Here is a 17,960-nt window from a genome sequence, read left to right as displayed (position 1 = left end):
TAAAATACTTGGAATGAAATGAAACCTAAAACACAGCATATCAAAGTGTGTAAGATTTAGCTAAAACCGTGCTTAGAAGAAATTTTATAGTTTTAAATGCTTATTAGAATAGAAGGAATTATGAATTAAATTTTCTAACCCCTCATTTTAATAGACTAAAAAGAGAAAACCTACTTAAACTCAAAATAAGTAAAAGAAGGAAATAATAAAGAGCAAAATCAATTTGAAATCAGAAAAACAAGAGAAAATAATGAAACATAGCATATTCTTTGAAAAGATCAATAAAATTAAAAATCTCTAGGGAGATTGAAAAAGAAAAAATGAGAAAAAACATAAACTGGTAGTATCAAAGATTTTAATAAGGGGAATCACTACAGAACCTACAGACACAAAAAAAGAATGAGAGAAAGCTGACACTCCCCTTATACCATAACCAGAAAAAGACAAAAGAAAAGAAATCTATAGGTCAATATTTCTCATGAACATAGACACAAACACTCCTAAATAATCCAGCAATTATTGTAAAGATGGGAAAATACATCATGACCAAGTAGGATTTATCTCAGAAATGCAAGGTTGGTGTCACATTTGAAAATCAATCAATGCAGTTCACATAATTAACAGAATAAATGTGGAAAACACATCACAAGATCATCTCAAGAGATGCAGAAAAAGCATTTGATAAGATTTAACACCTATTTATTACACAAACACCCAGAAAACTAGGAATTAAAGGGAGCATCATGTACCTGATGAAAAACCTGTGAAAAACTTGTAGGTAACATGATTTTTTTTAAAATTAGAGTTTATTGGGGTGACAATGGTTAGTAAAGTTACGTAGGTTTCAAGGGTACAGTTCTGTAATATATCATCTATATATCGCATTGTGTGTTCACCACCCAGAGTCAGTTCTCCTTCCATCACCATATATTTGATCCCATTTACCCTTATCTACAACTACCCTCCCCCTTACCCTCTGGTAACCACTAAACTATTGTCTGCGTCTATGAGTTTTTCTCATTTGTTTGTCTTGTTCCTTTATTGCTTTCAGTTTTATATCCCACATATGAGTAAAATCATATGGTTCTCAACTTTTTCTTTCTGACTTATTTCACTTAGCATAATAATCTCAAGAACCATCCATGTTGTTGCAAATGGTACTATTTCATCTTTTCTTATGGCAGAAAAGTATATATATCACAACTTCTGTATCCAATCATCTATTGAAAGACACTTATGTTGTTTCTATGTCTTGGCCACCATAAATAAAGCTGCAATGAACATCGGAGCACATAGCTCTTTACAAATAAAAGTTTTCAGATTTTTTGGGTAGATACCCAGGAGAGGGATTGCTGGGTCATATGGTAATTCTATTCGTAATTTTTTAAGGAACCTCCACACTGCCTTCCACAGCGGCTGCATTCCCACCAACAATGTATGAGGGTTCCTTTTTCTCCACAGCCTCTCCAACACTTGTTAGTATTTGTCTTGTTAATGATACCCATTCTAACAGGTGTGAGATGATATCTCATTGTGGTTTTTATGAATTTGACCTCAAAGGCAAGAGAAGTAAAAACTAAAATAAATGAATGGGCCTATATCAAACTAAAAAGCTCTGCACAGCAAAGGAAACAATCGACAAAATAAAGAGGCAACCAACTACATGGGAGAAGACATTTGCAAATAATGCCTCTGATAAAAGGTTAATATCCAAAATACATAAGGAACTCATACAGCTCAAAAACAAATAAATCCAAATAAAAATGGGCAGAGGACCTGAATAGATATTTCTCCAAAGAGGACATACAGGTGACCAACAGACACATGAAAAAATGCTCAACATCATTAATCATCAGAGAAATGCTAACATGATTTTTGAAGGTAAAAGTACTTCTACCCCTAAGATCACAAACTAGGCAAAGATGCCACTCTGAGCACGTCTATTCAACCTTTTTTTTTTTTTTTCCAATCTAGTTGTGGAGGGCACAGCTCACTGGCCCATGTGGGACTCGAACTGGCAACATTGGTGTTATGAGCACCAAGCTCCAACCACTGAGCAAACCTGCCACCCACCAGTGGCTCAGCTCCAACACCAAGCCATTGTCTCTCACTGGCCCATGTGGGTATCAAACCTGTGACCTTGGTTTTATGAGCACTGCGCTCTAACCATTGAGCCAACCGGCCGCCCTCTATTCAACCTTTTACTGAATGTCTTACCCAGTGTGGAAAGCAAAACAAAGAAATAAATAAATATGTTTCCTCTGAAAGGAAAAAATAAAACTTTTTATTTGTAAATTATATGATCAACTTGTAAAAAATACAATAGAATATATAAGAATTACTAAAACTAATAAATGTGTTTAGCTACCTCTAATCCACAGTGGCAACTGACCAGAACTGCAATTTCAAAATGGAAATAACAGAATTTACTTTATTTGGAGGCTGGTTATCCAGACACTACTTGTCCTTCACTTGAGTATTTATTTTTGTCTATATCATATCTCACGTTCATACTACAATTGAGTTACTTTGATCTATATTATAAAAGCTCAACAACCTGACTTTATTCCTTGCATAGATGGTTAGCTGATAACATTCTTTGGTAGACAAGGTTATGAATACATTTTGGGTTTGTTTATTTAATTTAATACTTCTAATCCCAGAACTCGTTTTTAATTCATATTTATATTTTGAGGAGAATGCAAAGGAGACATTATTCATTATAGGTAGAATTATTTTCTGAGAATGAAAGCTATTATATCCCTGTCTTTTGAAATGTAGAACAAGCATTACTCTGGGTAGAAGAATCAACATTTGCGTATTATTTTTCACTGATGGGCATTTGTATTTATTATATCGGCCAATGTCAGATTTTGAAGTTAATAGTACACTTAAAACACACAACTTGAGGAACACAGCATGGTGTTATTATAACAAAAAAATGTCTTAATTGCTTAGTTGCTTTGATATTTGTTTATTTCCATCATAACTCAAATACGTTTCAAAGAGACTAAACTCCAAACATCTGTGGACGTTCCCTACATCTATTTCTGAAAATAATCACTGTGCATCTATAGTTTACAACTATTGGCATAGAGTCTGATTCTCCCAGTATTTATATATTGTAAATCTGCCAAGCTGCCTTAGAGTTCATGAATTGTCAGTATTTGAAGGGATCAAGAACTAAAGATGAGAGTTAGTGGCTAGAAATTGGTAGAGAGTTAAAAGCTTTCTTGTTGGAATGAGATGAAGGATTTGGGAACCTATCAACAACAAAAAAAGAGGTTGATGCTTTGTCATTTAATTTCTCCTATTTTATTGTATAATATCCATGTGCCCACGAAAATATGAATCAAGTTTAAAGGCAAAGAATTGAGAGTATGGTAGCAGTTTATAAATATTCAAAAAGTATAAATGTCAGGAAAAGGCAACCTTTAACATAGAACATGAAAATAATGGTGGAACTTGAAGGCAAATGAAAATATAGTTCAAGTATTTAGAAGAAAAATTGTTTTATGAGTAATCATTTCCATTAATTGTTTTGATTTGAAATGCTACGTTATATTAGAGAACATGATGCTTTCCTTATGTGCATCTCAAGTCTCCTCTCACTCTTTATATTTTAAAGAGCTCTGGCCCATTTACAGGTATAACAGCTGAGTGAAACAGACATTTGAGCCTCATGAAGCTAAACCATAGCAGATTAATTGGACATCTAACCACAAACTATTCCACATGAATAGAAAAAGCTTTTTGGAGATACAGTTCGGGTGTTATTGTTAATAAGACACTGGAATGTTTACAGAAGGGGAAAGGGGCATTTTTAAAGTCTCTATAGCTAGATAAAACATAAGTCAATAAATAAGGCATTATTTTTTACACAGTGTCAGAAATACCTGTCAGCATCTGTCTGTATTAAAAAGTTTTTCTGTGTCTTAACGTTTCTTGAACTCTTAATAATGTTTATGGCTTTTTTTTTTTTTAAATATCTGTGCAGCTAGCTCCCTAGCATGAACCATTACTCCCCTGAGATTGTTTGTCACTCGATCTCAAAAAATTATGAAGCAAGCAAATGAACCACAGAATAAAAATGCTACAAGATTTTACATGTGGCTACCTACAAGATGTTTTCTCCTTACCACAACTATGTCACACTGGAAATCATAGCAATATCCAATGTTAGTTACTAGCTGAGTAAAATATTGTACCCTGAGCAGTCCGATTAAAGAGGAAGCCCCTATCATTCAATGTCAATTAAGCCATATCTGGATTCTGTAACTACTTTAATTTTTCCTGGAAGTTAAAATTAAAATGAATATGATATGCAAAAAAACATTCTGTAGCTTGCTTTAGAAGAATGTATATGTCCTTCAGTCACTAAACATTGAAGGGTTAGTTCTCTTTATTTTTTAACATCATGTTATATAATTTCTCTCTTATAAAATCATTTGATTTGCTGTGCATTTGATATATCATTAAATGGTAAGCTTGCTAATACATGGGGTATAGAGTATTTAGAGTTGGTAGCCGGCGTTTTAAACAATTTAATATTTTGGTGACAAATAACTATGCAAGCCACCTGACAGTTTTGGATAACAATACCATCTCACCATTAAAACATACAGACTAATCTTTTAACCAGAGGACATAGACTAAGTTTTTCTGAAATAGGGGTGTACAAACAACTCCTACTGCTAGGTCAAATGTGGTCTGCCGGGTTGGTAGCAAACGCTATTAGAACATGGCTATGCCCGTTTGTTTAGGTGTTGTCTTTGGTGGCTTTCATGTCACAATGGTTGATGTGAGTATTTGCAACAGAGACAGTATTGCCTGCAAACCCTAAAATATTGATTATATGGCCTTTTACAGAAAAAATTTTGCCAACGTCTGCTCTAAAACAACATTAGCGTAGTAGTCCTTTAAGTTATAAAGAGAAAAGTGGACTTCAAACAATCTTTAAAATGTGATGTTTGGATTTAATTTCTGTCTGACCCATTCTTGTGTTGGTTTTAAAATGCAAATTTTGCAGATACATTAATAGTTGGATCTTATGTTAAACTCTCATAACATGTTCCATATTCAAATTCGGTTCCTGCCATCAAAGCTAATAGTAGTTAAATGAAACTAAAAGCAGTCTTACAAGGCTCTTGGTGGAGTGCTCATGCTAACAAAGTAGCAGGGTAATTGCACCTAAAATCTACTTGATCTGAATGTAAAATATCAAGGAGAGAGCAAAAGCCATTTTCAAGAAGTCAGAACAAAATTCCCTGAGCATCCAAACGTACTTTACTGAGAATCTCTTGATCTGTCACAGCCATCCCAACCCTTCAGACCTAGACATTCTGGTTATGTCCCCAGACTTGGAGGTGGCTTTTGTGAAGTTTAGACTGAGTGAGAAATAGTCACTTTAAATGTGACCTAAAAAACATCAAGGGTGGTAGTAAACAAAGAGAAGTTCACTATTAAGCGTTCTGCAACCCATTTTTCTTTTTTTTTTACTGATGTTTATTGGGGTGACAATTGTTAGTAAAGTTACATAGGTTTCAGGTGTACAATTCTGTACATCAGAATTGTAACCCATTTTTCTTGATTTAAAGTACAAGTGAAGTTTCTATTAGTTATCATTCAAAGTGTTATATTGCTAAACCTCATTAGCTAAATGTTTTTCTAATTAAATCATATAGTTACCGCCACCCCCCGGAAAATGGCCCATAATAAAACAACCCTCTAAACCCAAGTCATCTACATGTGTAATTTTGGAAAATGCCATTAATAATTCGATTTTTTTGATTTTTTTGAAAGAAGCCAATGTTTAGGTTGGTACGTAGCCTATACAGGATTTATAAGATTCTTGAGTTGATATCAGACATCAAAATAATTTTATACACCTTTATAAGAGAAGTATGACTATTCAGACACACAAAGACTTATTTTTAAAAATTTAGAAAACGAAGCAGAAAATTCAGTTTTAAAATGAACATGAGCTCACTTAGTATCTTATAGCACTTACTGCAAGGAATTGTTGTTTTGTTTGTTGTGTTTCTTTGATTTTTGTTTTTTTTGCAAAGAATTTTATAGCAAAGTACATGGTCCAACTATAACAAGGTCATAGGACTCCATAGCGTGCAGATTTTTTATTTACATAACTCATGATTTTGTTTTATCCTTTCAGTGTCCCTTTTTATTTTAAAGGGGCTTCTATCTCTACTTCCTGCACTTGTATTTCATGCACTCTTGAAAGCTGCCCATAATTTTGGGGAAAAAAATGAGAGAAATGCTTAATTGAAGTAAAATTCATTTTAAGCATAGCCATCCCAATTTGCTAGGTTTTTCATTCATAAAGTCAGAAAAGTAAAGAACCTCAAAACTAAGATATAAAAGAATCAATTTTTTATTGGCAAATTGTTAGATACGTAAGTCACTAGGATAAGGCCTTTGTGTTGCAAACTATACTGCTCTATGTTACAGGAAATGGAAAACGGCATTTATGAGAATATTTAGTATTCATCACACACCAAACGCATAACAGATACTTTACATGCATTATCTTGTTTAATTGTCCCAAAACACTATTATCATTCCAATTTTATAAATGGAGACATTGTGAATTAGGGCAGGTAAGTAATATCATAAAAAGTTGAGAAATAGTTTCACTTTTCCAAAGTTGTTGGAGTGGTTAGAGATCTTCATTGGTAGCTGTGGCTTAAATCATTCCACCAGCATTCAAGTTTTTTGAAAACCAAGATAAAGTACACCTGACAAATTTCTCGTAGGAGCATCCTTTGGTCCCCAAACCAACAGATTTATTATGGACATTATAATTATTTTACATGAAAATGTTGCATCTAAATTTATAAGTGAGCTAGATCTACAGTTTTTATAAACAATCTTTAACAGGTTGTTAGTGTTAAAATAATACCATTTTCATGGAATGATTTAAGAATATTTCCTTTATTATGGTCTGGGGTGCTTTAAGTGACATTTGAATTGTCTGTTTTTATTTTTTGAACTATAGATGGAACTAAGTCATAAATCCAAGTGGCCCTGGTATCTTTTTAATGGAGGAACTTTAACAAGTGTTGAAATATCTCCTTTGGTAATGGTAAGTTCATGTGTTCCACTTTTTCTTGGGTCAAATTTTGTAATTTATACTTTTGGGGACATATATTAAAAACAATATCATATGACTAAGTAACTTTTATCCCAATAATTTTCAATATTAGGAAACTTGTCAATATAATTCATTATTATAAACAAAAGATAAAAATCCAAATGTCATAGAGTAGGTACTTGTGGAATTAACTGTTGGATATCCCTCAATACCTGCTCTACACATCTTCAATGGTAATAAAAATCACAGTTTTAGCTGGATGAGTGGCTTCCCAGAGTAAAGAATGCATTCCTGATTTCTGGTTTCTGGTGCCACATGTAAGGAACTTGGAAGCTGCCACTCCATCCTGACAGCAAGTAAATGAAGGAAGCTGAAAAATGAACAACTTTACTTGGATCTATAAAAGAGGGGTAGACAAAAGGCAAACCATTGCCCCAAAGATTGGAGAGACAGGCAAATGAATACGGGGTGTCACTGCTTATTGGGGAGAGACTCAAAGCTGAAATGGCCTGCAGGAATCAGTGCCGGCGGGTGGTGGGGAGAAGGGGGGAACTGTAACTGTCAGATTGCTAGAGGCTCAGTGTGGGTTGAGAGGTAAAAACTCCAGGTTGACCCAGTCATAGGGGGACCCCCACACTATTGTGAGATTTACCTCTAGGAGTGACCAGTTTCCTACAGTGAATATTGAAGAAAAATTCCCTTAGGCTTTGGCACGGGGAGGAGATATGGAACCATTTTGAAATACTACAGAGCGCTCTGTTCTTAACAAGACCTGAACTCTGGAGAAACTAGTTAACCAGAGTCTAACTGGCCTGGGGGAATGGGAATCCCCAACTCCAGCCCACTGTAGCCATCTTGTCTCACCTAAGACCTGAACTCTGGAGAAACTAGTTAACCAGAGTCTAACTGGCCTGGGGGAATGGAAATCCCCAATTCCAGCCCACTGTAGCCATCTTGTCTCACCTAAGAGGGAGGAAAAAAACTGAGAAACACTTGGTGACCTTCACAGTCCAGAGGCACAGGCTCACTAAAAGACAGAGACCTAATTGTAGGATTGTAGAACATTTCTCTCCTTCATACCTCATTGCTACATTACTAAAGGCCTATTTACAACACTTCCTTTTACCTAGTCCATCATGTCTGGCTATCAAGGAAAAAGTACAAGGGACCAAAGGCAAAAAAAAACACACACACAATTAGAAGAGACAGAGCAAGCATCAGAATGAGACATGGCAGGCATGTTGGAATTATCAGGCTAGGAATTTAAAATAATTATGATTAATATGCTAAGTGTTCTACTGGATAAAATAGACAGCCTGCAAGAACAGATGGACAATGAATGTCAGCAAAGAGATGGAAAGTCTGAGGAAGAACAGAAAGAAATGCTGGAGATAAAAAACACTGACCAAAATGAAGAATGCCTTTGATGGGATAATTAGTAGACTGGACACAGCTGAGGAAAGAGTCTCTGAGCTAGAAGACATATAAATAGAAAAGCAAAGAGAACAAAAACAGGGACTGCGCATCCAAGGACGGTGAGGCAACTAAGAAAGGTGTATGTAACATGCGAAATGAGAATACAAGAGGAGAAGAAAGAGAGAAACAGAAGAAATACTTGAAACAATAATGACCAAGAATTTCTCCAAATTCCAAACACTAAACCACAGATCCAGGAAGCTTAGAGAATACCAAGTAGCATAAATGCCAAAAACTTACACGTGGGCATATAGTTTCAGTGCATAGAAAATGGCAGAAAAAGAAAAATCCTGAAAGAAGCTAGAGGGAAAAAGCACCTTACCTATGGGACAACAACGGTAAGAATTACATTCTACTTCTCAAAAAGCAATCAAACAAGAAGAGAGTGGGGTAAATTTTTAGTGTTGAGGAAAAAACAAAACAAATAAAACAACACTAACCTAGGATTCTATGAAATTATATTTTAAAAATGAAGGAGAAATACTTTCTCCAATGAACAAATATGGAGGAAATTTGTTGCCAGTAGACCTGCCTTGCAAGAAATGTTAAAAGAAGTTTTTTAAAGAGAAGAAAAATAATATAAGCCAGAAACTCATATTTACATAAAGGAAGGGCAATAAAGAAGGAATATGTGAAGGTAAAACAAAAACTTGTTTTTCTTAAGTGATCTAACAGATGACAGTTTGTTCAGAATAATACCAATAATGTATTCGATTATGTATGCTTATGTATGTACACCTGTATAAATGAAACAAACGATAGCAATAACATAATAGAAGAATGAAAGACTGTAATTCTCAGCATCTCATGAATTCAGGCATGGCCAGATGACCAATTTCTGACTAATCTAATGCAAGCAAAAGTTGTGTGCACATCTTTTGGCAAGGTTTGTCAAATGAAGGGGACTTGCCCTTTAGTTGTCCATTTTCTTCTTTCTGCTAGCTGGAATGACAACAGGGTGACTGACCCTGAGGCAGCCATGGTACCACAAGCTACTTGTTGAGGTATCAGTAAATAGGATAAAAGGTGCCTAGGTCCAAATGATTGCAGATCAGTCTTCCAGCCCTTGATTTACTACATTTTATACATCAGAGAAAAGTGCAGTTTTGTATGTTTTAAGACACTGCTTTTTTCAGTTATGGGCACTTCACACCTGAACTTGACCCTATATACATAATGCAATACAAAAAAAAAAAAAAAAAAAGGACTGTAGGACTACAGGTCAGCAGCTGTTAAAAACAAAACAAACAAACAAAAAAAAAACAGCAACAACTTAAAGAAAAAATGAAAATAATTTACTTGAATGAAATAAAGACCATTCACCAGAAACCAACATGTAATATCTTTCTATATGGTAAAATACTAAATTATGTTTAAATTAAAATCAGGCACTAGATAATTTGACAGCTATTGCCATTGCATTGGTCATCCTAGCAAATGTAGTAAAATAAGGAAATGTAATAAATTATTGAGAAATAAGATATAAAACTTCTCTTTTTTGCTGACATTTTATATTTGTAAAGAAACACCACTAGAACAATAAATGTACTTGGCAAGGATGAATACAGGATAGATATAAGCAAAACCAGTAGGTTATCTTTGTGCCAACAATAACATGGTGGAAATGAAATGAGAAAACATTTCATTTATCATAGTGATGAAAACTATAAAAATATTTAGCAATAAATTTAACCACAAAGATTCAAAGCTAGTTGTACAGAATTTTATCAAGGGTCAAAAAAAATTAATCTTAATTAGAAGGCATACTATATTCTGAGATGGGAATACTTAGTGATAAGATGAAATATCAGTGTTAATTTTATATAAACATACAAATTTAATACAATTGCTATTAGAATCCCAACAGAGTTTTCTGTAATGAATTGCATAAAATGATTTTTTAAAAGCATGTGGAAAAATTAATACCCAAGAATAGCCAGTAATATTTTGGAAAAAAGGAAAAAAATTAATAATGAGAGGGGAGTTGTCTTACCAGATATTAGAATACAGAATAGAACTACCTATGAAATCAATGTAGTTTTGACATAAACACAGAAAAGTAGGTCAGTGGGGCAGAATAGAGAATCAAGAAGTCATCCTCATTATATGTAAAAGTGTGTTTTAATTCAGAGGAAAAATGTATGGCTTCTTTATGAAGTTGTGCTACACATTGACTATCCTGAAATAAAATAGGACCCCTAATTTCCACCTGTTCCATATCATAAAGGGCTTGAGCTCATTTCTTTGAACACTCATGCCCACATTTTCAGGTTCCTTCCATATTCCCCACATAAATCATACTCTTGGCTACCTCTTGGTCTTAAGTGATACATGATCTTACAGACTTTTCTGCCGTCAGAGGGATGGACTCATGGAAGAGGCCCTCACAGAGTCCATTTGGGCAGGAATTCTGGAATCGTAGTATCTGCAGCACAATCCAGTTTGGGGTAGGGAGAGATGCGTAGGCTCAGAAGGGACATGGCCCACTGCTTATCCCATTAGGAGGCATGTGGCCAGGGGAGGGCCAGATCCATGCCTTCTATAAAGCATGGGCTAGGGCAGGATATCTCTTGCTTAGGTCTTAGCTCAGTGGCGTCACCATATTAGTTTTCCTTCTGCCAACACAAAGGTAACAACCTCTCCATCAACCAGAATCTGGGAGTGAAGATAACTTGGAGCAGAATTTCCTAAAATGGAAATATATCAAAATGAAGATATAAATCATTATTGTTTATATTTTGGGATCATTTGTTACAGCAGCATAACCTAGCCTTTTTTTACTGAACGGCATGTATATGTATGTCTCTGTGTGTGCACACGTGTGTGTATATATGTTTATGAGCATATATATAAATATGGAAGTTTATCAACTAGCTCGTTAACATAGTTTATGCTTCAGGAATGATGTGCACACGGGTTGGGAGTATAGAATGAAATGGTAAGGCTAAAATAAGCAAAAAAATAAAAGAGGAAATAGTAAGACAACAGACTACATTTTTTCAAAAGCATGTAAAATATAATACCATTTATCAAATATAATACCATTTATCTAACATGCCATAGCTATGGGTATTTGGCATAAGTAGATGCATGAAAAGGTGGGCACTAAATGTTCATGGTAATGATTTCAGGGTGGACTACCAAGGGATATTTTACTTAGAACTTTATGTCATTTGAATTTTCTAAATGATCATTTATTTAAGGATCAAGAGAAAAACAACGGCACCATTTTTTTAAAAAGAAAAAAAAAAAAAACATGGGAGCCAGTTTCTCTCCTTGAATTAAATGTCTGACTTCCTTCTGGTCCCAATGACTGTGACCTTCTTTCTCCTGGTAAACTGTGGTTTGTTCCCAGAATTTACCCAGAATGCAACAGTTTCGTAGACTAGAAATCATGACATTTGCTCAGTTTCCTTAAATAGAATGTATAATTGTGAGGAAAGAAGACCATTTTCAGTTTGCTGTCATGTGTATTCATATGTTAATCACAGGGGCGTATTAACTTTATGCTGAGGGTGTATTTTTAGCTTATAGGTTGATTCTTTTACTTGGCATAAAGGATTCCTGATAATAATCAGACTTGCCTTTCAGACTTATTTCGCAATCAAAAGATTTATCTAGGGAGGAAATTTAGGAATCAGTTGTGAAGATCTGGAAGAGAAGTAAAATGCATAAGAAGAAAAAAATATCTTTCAACATGGCTTGTGTGGAGCCTAGATCAACCTTCCAGATGCTTCCTCTTAGCCAATGTTTCTACTTGGCATTTATAAATGTTGGGTAACATTTAAGAAAAACAAAAATTATATTTTAAAGTAGATGATAAAAATAAACAAGATAACATAATAAAATAAAAAAGTAAGATAAAGTGGCATAACATAAGCACTATAAAAGGGCAAAAATAAAATGTGATAAAAGTTAGAAATGAGGCAATAAAAACTAGAAACCTAAAGCTAAAGAAAATAAAGTTGAGTTAAAAAGCAAATACTATTAGCTAGAGGAGCAAACTAAATGAAGTCATGCAATAAAATATATAAAGTAGGTTGGAGAATATAACATAAATGGTTAGAATCACAAGTGAGGACAGAATCTAGGGATGAATTGAGACCCTTTGGTCTGAGGCTGCTGAAAAAAGTGCCTGAGCTTCAAACTGCATTCATCTTCCTAGGCTGTAAGTGTGTTGGCAGCGATTTCTGAGTTTTGAGGCTCCCAGATGGATGATTTCAGGAGAGCAGAGCCCTGAGGTTTTGGCCATGAATCTCCTGTCTTGTATTTTCCTTATCTTGACCCCACCCATCATTTCCAGTTAGGGTAAATTGACACCAATAGCTCCACAAACATATGACTGATGCAATCTTTATGTGAACACATACTCAAATATTTGCATGTCTTTATATTAGTTTCTTTGGGCAAAAAGAAACAATAAGATAAAACTTAAACTTAGCAAAAGTCCCTAAATTTTACACTCAACCCTTATTCTCATTTTCAAAAGAGAAATCACTCTACACTTTAGATTCTCCCAATTTGTAGAGCTGGGTAAAATAGGAACTTTTGTGCCAGGACCAATTAATGTTACAAAATTATAATGTTTATTTCATTTTACATGAAGTTCTTAAAAATCTGATTTTCCTTTTATTACCTACTGTATAATGCAAGTGGTACAGACAGGTTTGGATTTCAAAAATCTATGAATAATTTTACCAATGCTTGAAGTCAGCAGTTTCATTTCAGTTTTCTAAACAGATAAAACCAACTTTTCTTAAATGGAATTGATATCACTAAGATAGGAACAATGAACAAGCTTTTGCTTTCTTGGAATAGCTTGAGATCATTTCATTAGCTCACACTGCAATGATTATGTCATAATTAAAATGATTTGCATTCAACAAATGTCCTTGAATAAAATTTCACCTTGACTTGTTTCCCATTTGACTAAATCTGTTGTAGTAAATCTACATGTTACACATAAACAGTACCACATGCATGTATTTCCTATAAATAGACAACAGATGGTAAACATCAGATTGAAAGTGACACACAAGAGCAATTGTGGTTTGGAGAGATCATGAAATCTGGGCAAATTTGATGTCGCTCAGCCAGAGAAGGCCAGCAATGGGACTATTGGGAGAAATGTGCATGGACTCTTGTCTCCAGTTCATTCATTTCTGACCACCTTCCTTGAGGAAAGATTTCAACAATATATCTACCTCTTTAGAAGGAGTTAGTCATTCAAGAACAACAGCAAACTTAGGAATGTCTCTTAAGGATTAGCTAAGCCTCATATTTTAGTTCAACATTTCAAACCTCGGATGAGCTTATCTCAAAATAGTCCTAACCGGTTTAAACTGGCTTGGAGGTCTCAGTTCTAAGGTAAGACTAGATATTGGTGGACCTATTAAAAGCTGAGAAAACAACATGTGTGGTGGTGCCACCGTACAGACTCCATGACAACATTGCCTGGCAGAGCACTGGAGCAGCCCTAAAAGAGCCACAGAACTCAGCATATACTGAAGGGTCACCTGCACTGCCAGGGTTATTTACACTCTTTCTATGTCATGATTCACTTTGCTGAACCAGGTTAACAGGGATTTCGGATGCTTCTGAATCAAGCGTGCTTGAAACACCACTCATATTCTGATTCCTGAGCATTTGACGGGATTGTACTGTTAGAGCTCATTTTTACCTTCCTTCCTTTCTTGACACCATCATAATCATGGTGGTGGACCGACCCCTTTTATCAGACATTATTGATCTCAGACAAAACAGCACACTTCCTGCAGCGAACGTTTAGCTGGACCGCATACTCAAAATTATTGTTTTGAAACCTGGGCCCCTGATCATGTCTTCCTCTCAGAGGAAGAACTTGGAAGAGTTTGCATGATTATTTACAAACTTTTCTGCATGCTGAAGCACAACAGAGCCTTCTTCTGGAATTACAGGTGTTACGGGTATCACCTGTAACTTCACTGCTTTGCTCAATGAACCTGGATTGTGTCCAGTGCTTAGAAAAGATTCATACAATCTCTGCTTTCCACTCCATACTATTGTTGCTGGCACCCCACAATGAAGAAAAGCCATTGGCTCAGAAGACCAGGCATATGCACCCCTTTTGTCTCTTTTGTACAGTTCAGCCCTGCCGCAATTTCAAGAACAGGCATGTGGGCCTGTTTTTGTTGACTGATCTTATTATTGTCCTGCTGACTTCTTTGTTCTGCCCCGAAAGATCCTTTTATGGAAGCGCAGCTGTGAAGCCTGCCACAGTGACTGAGGGGAAACCAGAAAGTTTAGACCAGGCAACCTGGGCTCCGAGGGCTGTAGAGACACAGTCCCTGGGAAACAAAAAGAGCCCTCAGCAGAGGAACTCATTTGAAAAGCCCACTATAACCCACACTCACTTGATTTTGTGGCAGCCTCTGTCCATCTTTGCCCAGCCTGCATTAAAGGATAACATGTAGTTTAACTTGCTTCTTTAAAATCCTAGCCATGGATCCCAAACTAGGGAGCTCATAGATCAACATCCCAGTGGATGCTCAGTGTTTGCCAACAAAATGTCCCTGTTTATGTTTTCTTCCACCTCTTGGATTCCGCATTTTCAGATTCGTCTTCTCCTGATCCTGTCTCTGTGAGAACCAACTGCATGTTTTCCTGACTTGACTTTGGATTCCAGAATTCTGATCGTCTCTTACATTTCACATAGTTTGTCTACAACACGGTAATATTTTTTGTGTTATCTGTCTACTTCCATATCCGTGTACTGTTCTTGCAGACATTTCATTTCAGGCATGTCTCACTTGACAGGTAGGCATGGTACAAGACTAACACCAAGAGAAAATTGGTGAAAATGTTTCAATCCAACATAAATCAGTTCAACTCAGTTCTAACTTGAACAAACCAGGTTCAAAAGGATTGAAACTAGGTTAAAGTAGCTAAAACTTATCTTTTAACAACTATCACATTTTCAAATTGGAGATCCAATTCCTCTTCCTCCAGTTTCAGTTTGGGCCAGTAACCTATTTAATATGCAATAGAAATAAATTAGAAGAGGAACGTTTTCTTCTTTTGGCACCTTAAGATCTTGTGGCTATGAAAGATTTTTTTACTCAAAAATTTATTGCATTTATATCATCAACCTATTTTGAGCCTAAGGTAGTAATTTAATTTTGAGAAACACCGGATGAAATAATTTGATTACTCAAGTCTTAGAAAATCTTGGAAAAATAGAGATTAGAAAATATATAACAGTTCCAATATTATTCTTTGAAATATCTAAATTTAAAAGTAAAATCATCCATGTCTGAGAACATGAAGAGAGAAAGCAGCATAACTTTAAAATCCAATATTATTAGGGAAATGTGGAAAACAAGAGAATGTTGAAACTATGAAAACTAATTCCATTTGAGATGTAGTTCTTAAACTTCCAAGCTTTGACCTACACTTCTTAACATATCTAATCAACACCAAAAAGTCTATATTTTTAGGCACGAAATTGTTCCAAAGTTTAAATAAAGGAGTCTTTTTCTATTAAAAGGATAAAGAAATATGATGTAAAATTCATTTTCCTTTCAAGCAGTGTTCATATCCAGGTTTTTTTGTGTGTGTGTTTTTTTTTAAACCTACCTAAACATCTTTTCATGCACCATATTTTTTCAATCAGTTTTTGGCAATATATCTTAAATTTAGAATTGAAACTGTTCCATTGAAGGCTCCCAGAAAAGAGAAAATGAAAAATTAAGTGCTGATTTCAGACTTATTGAAGTCTCTGCCTAAATCTGCTTTTGAGAATTAATAGTGCCAAAGTTATTTCATTTGTAACTTATTTACCATTTGGCCGAAATAAAAGGATAGAAATTATCTTATCACATCTTTGTCTCCAGGGCCAGCATTTTCCCTTTGGTAAATGCCTCCTGAGACAGTAATTTTTATAGAAAAGTGATGTTTATATTAGGAAGCAGATATTCTCTTGGTCTCTACTGGAGATGTCTCTTTACACTTAGTGGATGGATGATGCTTAAACTCGTGCTGTCCTTTGTGAAAAGCTTAGTACTTTCATACTTCTTGCACACCACACAAAACAAGTTATTGTGCCTCTCGTTGCCATTAAGACCTAAGTAATGAAAATAAGTGGTATCACCACATGACTCTAAGTGATTTGAAAGCAAACGACCTGGGAAAGCTGAGAAAATGACGTATTACTGATACAGAACTTTAAGAGATAGAAAAGATCTTTGGGATCATTCCCTCCAAACTTATTTTCATTAGAGTCAACAAAATTAAAATCTAGATAGTTTTGGGTTGTGCTCCAAATCCCACAGATTTTTTAAGGCAAGAACCAAGACGAGCTTCCAGAGTCCTGTTCTGGAAGTGAATAAAATAAAGGTCCACAGTGTACTTTTAAGCAAAAAGGAATCTCTAAAGTTGTTCAGTTGCCCACAGGCACTGTCAGTCATGCTGTATATTGTGAATATCATGATTTAGTTAGGAAAAAAGAAAAAAAAAAGCACTTCTGTTTTCATTTGAAGTTAGGCCACAAATACTCAAACATGCAGTTGGCAGAAAGCTAAATTTCCATCAAAGAATTGTGTTTTGTTTAGCTGATTTTTCCCATATGATCCAGCGGCTGAGCCAGCCAATTTTGAACTTAATTTAAGGGCAATATTGGATAGCCCTAGGTGATAATGATAATAATTACTGTACGTGATTTGTGATGCTTACTACAATTCTTTGAGTGTAGTTTCTTCTCTGTGTTATGGCTAAGGCAGTAGTTTTCAACCTTGAGCGAACATTGGAATCACTTAGGGGGGCTTTGAAAACATGAATGTCTGGGTTCCAACCACAGAGATTTGTATTTAATTGGTTGGGAGTACTACGTGGGCATCAGATTTTATTTTGAAAGCTCTCTGGGTGATTGTAATGTAGAGCTAAGATGAGAACCACTGGGTAAGAAAATGTGGTTACTGTTACTGTAGATTGGAGGCCCTTGGAAATCTCAACTGCTGCTCCAGTCTTCTTAAGACTCTATTTCTGCTCTTATGTCTCAAAGCTAATCTGGTGGGCTACTCACTGTGTTAAGGATCTCAAAAGTGGGGGATGATTTCATTTCTCCTTTTGACCGTTAAGGATCTTGTTCCTGAGGAATTTCTATCGGTTTCTAGTATTCTTTTGTCTTAATGTGGCCAAGGTGTGGAAATACCGGGGGTGCCAAAAAAATGTATATGCATGTACAATTTGGTCAACGTTGCTCAAGCAGTAGTTCGCCGTAATCAGAAGTGTCTGGATGCTGATGGTAACCACTTTGAGCACCTCTTGTAATTGCAGAAGCCAAATGTGACTTGTATTTATCTTTTGTTATCGATATATATTTAGCATTACAATTTTA

The 17,960-nt window shown here is 35.3% G+C and overlaps 1 long non-coding RNA gene across 1 annotated transcript in view; it reads left to right on the top strand.

The window, feature by feature from the left end:
- The window catches only part of LOC141573207 (uncharacterized), a 247,530-nt gene that overhangs the window by 183,875 nt on the left and 45,695 nt on the right, over positions 1 to 17,960 (top strand). The window contains exon 2 of the long non-coding RNA XR_012498894.1: positions 7,016 to 7,102. This is a non-coding gene — a long non-coding RNA (uncharacterized LOC141573207). The remainder of the gene's footprint in view (positions 1 to 7,015; positions 7,103 to 17,960) is intronic.

The sequence above is a fragment of the Rhinolophus sinicus genome, linkage group LG09 (assembly GCF_036562045.2).
Source record: "Rhinolophus sinicus isolate RSC01 linkage group LG09, ASM3656204v1, whole genome shotgun sequence".
Lineage (NCBI taxonomy): Eukaryota > Metazoa > Chordata > Mammalia > Chiroptera > Rhinolophidae > Rhinolophus > Rhinolophus sinicus.
Note: the sequence above shows the minus strand (reverse complement) of the source record. Positions and strands in the feature narration are given on the sequence as shown.